The sequence below is a fragment of the Petaurus breviceps genome, unplaced genomic scaffold (genome assembly GCF_028583685.1).
Source record: "Petaurus breviceps papuanus isolate PSGF00001 unplaced genomic scaffold, PetGlider_PUasm1.0 90731, whole genome shotgun sequence".
NCBI lineage: Eukaryota > Metazoa > Chordata > Mammalia > Diprotodontia > Petauridae > Petaurus > Petaurus breviceps.
Window position 1 is genome coordinate 3,576,603 of NW_027187325.1, and position 9,278 is coordinate 3,585,880.

The following is a 9,278-nucleotide window of genomic DNA, read 5'->3' on the forward strand; positions in this document are numbered from 1 at the left end:
TTTTTTTTTTTTTTTAAGCTATCAGGGTTAAGTAACTTGCTCAAGGTTACACGGACAGTTATTTCTGGGTGTGGTGCTGAGTATCTGAGCCCAGATTTGATCCCCAGGTCATCCCGACACTGGAGCCAGTGCTCTTACTCACTGAGCCACCTGGCCACCCCTAAGCAATTGGGGTTAAGTAACTTGCTCAAGGTTACATGGCCAGGTGTTTCTGGGGGGATGCTAAGTGTCTGAGCCCGGGATTTGATCCCCAGGTTATCTGGACACTGGAGCCAGTGCTCTTACTCTCTGTGCTACCTGGCCGCCCCTTCTTAATTATATTTTCTTAATTATATATTAATTATATATATATATATGTATATATATGTGTGTGTGTGTGTGTATACTTAATTATATAAATATATATTTTACTAGATATCATCCCATTCCATTTAACCCACTATGTATACTAATTTTAATGACCCAATAATGAGAAAGTTCTTAGAGGTTACAAGTATAATCTTCCCGTGTAGTAATACAAAGTTTTATTCTTATTGAATCCATTATTATGTCTCTTCCCTGTTTTTATTTTTTAGGCTTCTTGTAAGTCATATTTGAAGGTCCAATTTTTTATCCAACTCTGAATTTTTCATTAAAAATGCTTGAAAGGCCTCTGTTTCATTGAATGTCTACTTTTCTCCTGAAAGATTATACTAGGTGATTCTAGGTTGTAATCCTAGGCCTTTTGTCTTCCAGAATATCATATTCCAAGTCCTCTGATTCTTTGATGTAGAAGTTGCTAAATCATCTCTCTTTCCCTGACTGGGGCTCCACAAGACTTTAATATTTTCTTTTTGTCTGCTTGAAATATTTTCTTCTTGATCTTAGAGCTCCAGAATTTAGCTATTATATTCCTTACAGTTTTCATTTTGGTATCTCTTTCAGGAGGTTATCAGTGGATTGTTTCAACATATATTTTGCCCTCTGATTCTAGAATGTCAGTGCAGTATTCCTTTATAATTTCTTGAAAGATAATGTAAGCTCTATTTTTTATCATTGTTTTTGAGTAGTCCAATTCTTAAATCATCTCTTCTCCATCTATTTTTTGTCAGTTGCTTTTCCAATGAAATATTTCACATTTTCTACTATTTTTCTTTTTTTATTGACTTTTTTTTCTTGATTAACTCATGGATAACTCATTAACTTATATTTGCCCATTCTAATCTGTCATTCTTTTTAAAAAATACAGACCAAACAAAGAAACAAACAAACAAAAATAAAGTAAAGCAAAAGTATCTCAAATTCAGGCTGTACTAGTTCTTTCTCTCTTTTTTTGTCTTTTTGGAGGGGGGAAGTCAGGGCAATTGGGGTTCAGTGTCTTACTAAATATCACACAGCTAGTAAGTATCTGAGACTGGATTTGAACTCAGGTCCTCCTGATTCCAGGGCCAGTGCTCTATTCTCTGGGCTACCTAGCTGCCCCTTACCAGTTCTTTTTTTGGAGATAGTAAGCACCTTTGATTATAAGTGCTACAGGATTGTCTTGGATCATTTTATTTCTGATAATTGCTAAGTTATTCATAAATGATTATCATACAATATTGTTGTTACTGGGTAGAGTATGGAATTACATTGAATAGTGCCATAATTACACTTCAGCTGAAAATTATCTTCTCTTTCTATCTAAACTTTACCTATTCTTTTTGAGGCATCTAATTTTCTATTTTTTCCCCCAATTCTTCTTCTATTTTGGGTCCTCTCTCTGTCTCTGTCTCTATCTCACTTTATCTCTGTCTCTGTCTCTCTCTCCTTCTCTAGGTGTGTCTACCTCTCTCACACACACAAAGACACACACACACATTTTTGTTTTTCTATTGCTATATAACATTTAGCCTCATTTTCCCAAAAAGATTTTAAGTCTCTTAAGGTGATACCTAGTTATGAAATCATTGAAAGAGTAAATTAGATAGTATATGTGAGAATGTTTAAAGCATTGTTCTTATTATTGACAGAGAACATATCTTGATTATTTATGCATTTCCTAAAGCACCTCTCATAATGTTTCATACATGGTAACCACCCAATAAACATGTGGTGAATGAATGAATAAATTGTAGAATGAAGAAGTTAATTCATCACATTTTAAGGAAGAAAAGTATCAACATTGTCCCTGGGGACACTTAGATTTTTTTAATATAAATTAGAATTCACTTTGACTTTTTGCTGGTATTTAACACATAATGAATGTGCTTTAATATCTATATTCTATGCAGCCTCTTTATGTCTCAAAATTTTACTCAGCTGCACCATGTGACATTTATGCTAGCCAACTCATAGCCATCATTTAATATGCACTGAGCAGATAGAGGGCTTTCTATTGCTGCATAGGTCATAAAAAAAGATTGCCCCAGCCTTCTAAAGATGACTTTCATGTGCATGGAATTTTCTTTTTTTTATCTCCTGGGGAAAAGTTTCAAAGTGATTTGACTGCAGTTGGAACAAAGTCAATCTGTATAAATTACTTAAGACCTTTTAATACAATATTGTTATTACTTGACCTTTAGTGAATGACAGTATACCAACCACTGTCTTGAACTTTTTCTGATTCTAGAACAATTGGGAATGGAAACCAGATCATTATATTCCTAAACTAATTTCAAGCTCAGCTGCCTTTGTCCTTGAACTATGCTACACAAAGTACTTTAGATTTGGATGGAAACTTAAAAGATATTCTTAACAACCCTCTCTTTTCACAGATGAGTATGTTGAGGCACAAAAACATGAAACAATTTTCCTGAATTTAGCTTATTAATAATCCCTAGCAGCCAAACTTTAACCCATGTCTTTTGAATGGGGATTTTGGTGTTTTTTTTCTCCAAAATATATAAAACTGACCATCTACACTGACCATCTATTTATTTCCTGAAGTAATGTGATTATTTAGATATGTTATGCTTATAGAGCCAAATTTTGATTCAAAAGAAATCTCCAGAAAGAAATAAAGATAAACATAAGGATGCCAGAATGATCTGGATTTTGAAAGTGTGAGATGGGTGTGACAGTATATTTCCAATTGTTTTCATTCTATACTGGAATGTTAGTCCTTGGAAGGTCAAAAACTAAGTTAGATGTAAGAAGTCCAGACATTTAATAATGGGACAAGGCTGAGTCTGAAGGAAGAAGAAATTGTTAAGGACAGATAGTGTCTAAGAGTAGTATATCTTTTATTTTTTCCAATTACATGTAAAGACAGTTTTCAACATTCTTTTCTGCAAAATTATGAGTTCCCATTTTTTTCACCCTGCCTCCCTTTCCTCCTCCTTCTTCAAGACAGGAAGCAATCTGATATAGGTTATGCAGAAACAATCATGAGAAACATATTTCCAAGTTAATCATGTTGCGAAACAAGAATCAGAATAAAAGGGGAAAAATGAAAGAAAGAAAAAAAAACACAAAAAGTGAAAATTGCATGATTTGATCTACATTCAGACTCCATAGTTCTTTCTGTGGATATGGTTAGCATTTTTCCACCATAAGTCTTTTGGAATTGTCTTGGATCTTTGTATGGTGAAGAGGATCTAATTCTATCATAGTCAGTCATTGCACAATGTTGTTTTTGCTATGTAAAATATTCTCCTGGTTCTGCCCACTTCACTAAATATCAGTTCAGGTAAGTCTATCCAGGTCTTTCTGAAGTTTGCCTGCTCATCATTTCTTATAGCACAACAGTATTCCATTCCATTCATATACCACAATTTGTCCAGCCATTCCCCATTTGATGGACATCCCCTCAATTTCTAATTCTTAGCCACCACAAAAAGAGCTGCTACAAATATTTTTTGTACATGTGTTTCCTTTTCCCATTTCTATTATCTCTTTGGGTTGAAGATATAATAGTGCCATTGATAGGTCAAAGTTTATGCACAGATTTATAACTCTTTGGACATTAACTTATATTTGCCCATTCTAATCTGTCATTCTTTGTAAGAAAACACAGACCAAACAAACAAACAAAAATAAAGTAAAGCAAAAGTATCTCAAATTCAGGCTCTACCAGTTCTTTCTCTCTTTTTTTTTTTGTCTTTTTGGAGGGGGAAAGGCAGGGCAATTGGGGTTCAGTGTCTTACCAAAATCACACAGCTAGTATCTGATACTAGATTTGAACTCAGTCCTCCAAATTTCCCCCCAGAATAGTTGAATCAGTTCACAACTCCCCTAGAAATGTCTTAGAGTTCTAATTTTCCTACATTTTCTCCAACATTTATCATTTTTCTTCTCTGTCATATTAGGCAATCTGATAGCTGTGAGGTGAAAGCTCAGAATTGCATTTCTCTAATCAAAAGTGATATAGAAGATTTTTTCATATGATTATACATAGCTTTAATTTCTTCATCTGAAAACTGCCTGTTAATCTCCTTTGGCCATTTATCAATTGAGGAATAATTTGCATTTTGACAATTTTTACTCAATTCTCTGTATATTTGAGAAATGAGGCCTTTTATCAGAAACATTGGCTGTAAAAATTATTTCATAGTTTTCTGCTTTCCTTCTAATTTTGTTGCATTGATTTTGTTTGTGCAAAAAAGTATTTTAACTTAGCGTAATCAAAATTATACATTTTCCATTTCAAAATTGTACTCTATGTCTTGTTTGGTCATTAATTCTTGCCTTCTCCATAAATCTGACAGCTAAGCTGTTCCTTGATCCCTTAATTTGCTTTTGATATTATCACTTATGTCTAAATCATGTGCCCATTTCTACTTCATCTTTTCTTCTTTTTGCTTTTTGGAGGGCAATTGGGGTTAAGTAACTTGCCCAAGGTCACATGGCTAGTTTTGTGTGTGTGTGTGTGTGTGTGTGTGTGTGTGTGTTTGTGTGTGTGTGTTAAGTGACTGAGGCCAAATCCGAACTCAGGTCCTCCTGACTCCGGGGCTGGTGCTTTACTCACTGTGCCACCTATGCACCCCTCACTGTGCCACATAGCCATCCCTCAACCTTATCTTGATAGAGTGTGAGATATTGGTCTTTGCTAATTTTCTGTCATACTCTTTTATTTTTGTTTTTAAAATTTTTTTGTTTATTTTTAGTTTTCAATATTCATTTCCACAAAATTTTGAGTCATAAATATTCTCCACATTTTTCCCCTACCTCCCACTCCAAAAGAGAAAACCTACTGAATACCCCTTCCTCCATTCTGCTCTCTCTTATATCCTCCCTTAGTCCTCCTCTAACTTTCTAGTAGGGAAAGATGGAATTCTATACCCCAGTGCCTGTATATCTTATTTCTGAGTTGCATGTAAAAAAATAATTTAACATTTGTTTATAAAACTTTGATTTCTAAATTCTTTCCCTTCTTCCCTCCACACCCACCCCACTAGGAATATAAGCAATTCAATATAGGTTGCACACGTGTAGTTATATGTGGCAGCAATTTGATCCACAAACAGCTAAGGCCATTCCCAGGCTTATCACCACAGGGCTGGGATCTATTGCAGCCGGAAAAGAGACAAATGCACGGCCCCTGGCAGTGGCAGCAGCTATGCCTGACACTATCAACCCACAGCCAGGAAATTTTAAAAACACCTATCTGAACTTCCAGGGACCAAGATGGCAGAGTGAACTCTGACTGCTCCAATCCCCACCCCACCCACCCCCAGCCCTGAAAACACATAAATTATTCCCTAGAGCAAAATTTTAAAATATTGAAGGCTTGGGAGTCTTAGAGGAAGGGTGTGGCTAAGGCACTGCCTCAAAATGGGAAAAAGACAGATTGCAAAGACAAAGACTCTAGAATCCTATTATTGCACAAGGGAGGAACCAAATTCAGAAGGATACAGCTTTGATTCCACACCCACAGCTGAAGCTTCAACAGTGAGTATGAACTGGTCTCAATCCCAGAAAGCATTCTTAGAAGTGCTCAAGAAGGACTTTGAAAACCAAATTAGAGAGGTAGAAGATAAAATGACGAATTCTTTTAAAAATCAAAATTGCAAAAATAGAAAAAAAAATTTCAATGAAGAAAGAATCTCCTTAAAAAGGAAAATGTGTGAACTAAAAATGAAATCTGAACATATGGAAAAGGAGCTTCAAAAACTAACCAAGGAAAATAGTTTGCTAAAAAATAGAATCAAACAAATTGAAGCTAATGACTCTGTGACTCACCAAGAATCAGTCAAGCAACATCAAGAATGAAAAATTAGTAAAAGAGGTAAAATATCTTAATGCAAATATAACTGACCTGGAAAACAGATCCAGGAGAGATAATCTTAGAATTATTGGTCTACTGGAAAATTGTGATGAAAAAATGAGCCTAGACAACATCTTCCAAGAGCTCATCAAGGAAAACTGCACTGAGACCCTACAACTGGAGGGTAAAATAGAAATTGAGAGAATATAAATGACAACTCCTGAAAGATATCCCAAATTTCAAACTCTTTCAAATGTTGTAGCCAAATCCAAAACTATCAGGTAAAGGAGAAAATTCTGCAAGCAGCCAGAAAGAAACAATTCAAATATCATGGAACTACATAGAGGATCATACAGCATCTGGCAGCCTCTACATTGAAAGATCAGAGGGACTGGAATATGATATTTCACAAAGCAGAAGAGCTTGGGTTACAACCAAGGATCAGCTATCCAGTGAAACTGAGCATAATCTTTCTGGCAAGGAGATGGTCATTCAATGATATAAAGGACTTCCAGTCCTTCCTGATGAAAAAGCCAGAGCTCAATGGAAAATTCAATCCCCAATTACAAGACTCAAGAGAGACATAGAAAGGTAAATAGGGAAAACACACACACACACACACACACACACACACACATACATTACTTGTTATTTAATAAGAGCAAACTATTTACATCCCTATATGGGAAGCTGATACCTGTTAATGTTGAGAGTTGTATACCTATTGCAACATTTTAAAAGGCTACAGATAAATAGATGGGGTGGGTATAAATTAAACAAAATGATTATTAAAAAAAACCCTATTGAGGGGTGTAAAGGGATCACAATGGAAGAAGAGGAAAGAAGAAAGGAGAAAAGGGTAAATTATGCCACAAAAGAGGCATAAAAATATAATATAATACAGGGAAAGAAGTGAGGGAGATGACTATTATATGATATTCACCCCCATTGTTCCTGGTGTAAGGAGGTAATAACATAATCAGTTATGTATAGGACTCTATCAATAAGAGACATAAAACTTATCATAAAAGAGGGAAAGAAGCACTGCATGAGATTATTCTTGTTAATCTTGGTTCAAGGAAGAAATAACATACTACATTAAGAATAAAAATATATAGAACCTTATAGGCAGTGGGAGGGGGAAGGGCTAAGAAAAGGTGGGGGGGTGGTTAGAAGGGAGGGAAGGGGCAGTAAAGGGGAAGGGTAGGAAAAGGGAGGGGGCCTGGTAAGGAGGGAATACTGAGGGAGGCGGCAGTCAAAAGTAAAACTCCTAAAGAAGGTAAGGAAGAAAGGGAAAAATAAAAGCATAAACAGGAGAAGGAATAGGATGGAAGGAAAGATACAGATATTAATCATAACTGTGAATATGAATGGAATGAAATCTCCCATAAAATGGAGGCAGATAGCAGAATGGATTAAAAAAACATAATCCTATAATATGCTGTTTACAAGAAACACATTTGAAATGGGGAGATACACACGGGGCAAAGGAAAAAGGCTGGAGTAAAATAAATTATGCTTCAGCCAAAGTAAAAAAGTAATCAGGGGTAGCAATCCTTATCTCAAACTAGGGAAAGAAAAAATACATCTAATTAAAAGAGATAAGGAAGGAAACTATATCTTGCTAAAAGACACCAATGAAAATGAAGCAATATCATTACTAAACATTTATGCACGAAGTGGTACAGAATCCTAGAGGTAAAGTTAAGGGAGTTAGGGGAAGAAATAGATAGCAAAAGTATACTAGTAGGGGACCTCAATCATCCCCTCTTTGAAGTTGATAAATCCAACAAACTCCTTAGGAAAAAAAAATCTGCAGGGCTAAATGGATTTACAAGCAAATTCTATCAAACATTTAAAGATCAATTAATTCCAATACTCTACAAACAATTTGGTAAAATCAGTGAAGAAGGAGTCCTACCAAACTCTTTTTATGACACAAATATGGTATTGATACCTAAATCAGGAAAAGACAAAACGGAGAAAGAAAATTATAGACTAATTTCCTTCATGAATATAGATGCTTATCACAAGAATAATACACTTTGATCAGGTAGAATTTTTTCCAGGAATGCAAGTATGGTTCAATATTAGAAAAACCATCAGTAAAATTTATCATATCAACAATAAGACTAGCAGAAACCATAATATTATCTCAATGGATGCAGAAAAGGTTTTTGACAAAATACAATATCCATTCCTATTAAAAACATTAGAAACTATAAGAATAAATGGAGTCTTCCTTAAAATAAAAGGTAGCATCTTTTTAAAGCCATCAGCAAGTATTATATGTAATGGGGATAAGGTAGAAGCATTTCCAATAAGAACAGGCATGAAACAAGGATGTCCACTATCACCCCTCTTATTCAATCTGGCACTAGAAATGTTAGCAGTACCAATTAGAAAAGAAAAAGAAATTGAAGGAATCAAAATAGGCAAAGAAGAGACTAAGCTATCACTCTTTGCAGATGATATGATGATATATTTAGATAACCAAGCAAAAAACTACTTGAGACAATAAATTTGGCAAAGTTGCAGGATATAAAATAATCCCACATGTGTCCTCAACATTTCTATATATTTCTAATGAAATCCAGCACCCAGAGGTAGAAAGAGAAATCTCATTTAAAACTACTGTGGACAATAAAAAATATTTGGAAATATCTGCCAAAACAAGCCCAGGACCTATATGAACACAACTACAATGCACTTTTCGCACAAATAAAGTCAGATCTAATTAATTGGAAAAACATCAATTGCTCATGGCTGGGTTGAGCTTATATAATAAAAATGACAATTTTACCTAAATTAAATTATATATTTAGTGCCATACCAATCAATCTACCAAAAATTACTTTATAGAGCTAGAAAAAATAGCAACAAAAATTCATTTGGAAGAAGAAAAGGTCCAGAATATCAAGGGAATTAATGAAAAGCAATGCTAGGGAAGGTGGCCTCATCATACCTTTTTTTAATCTGTATTATAAAGCAGCACTCATCAAAACTACTTCCTACTGCCTGAGGAATAGAGTAGTGCATCAATGGAATAAATTGTGTACACGAGATTAAGCAGTCAATGACTATAGTAATCTACTGTTTGATAAACCCAAAC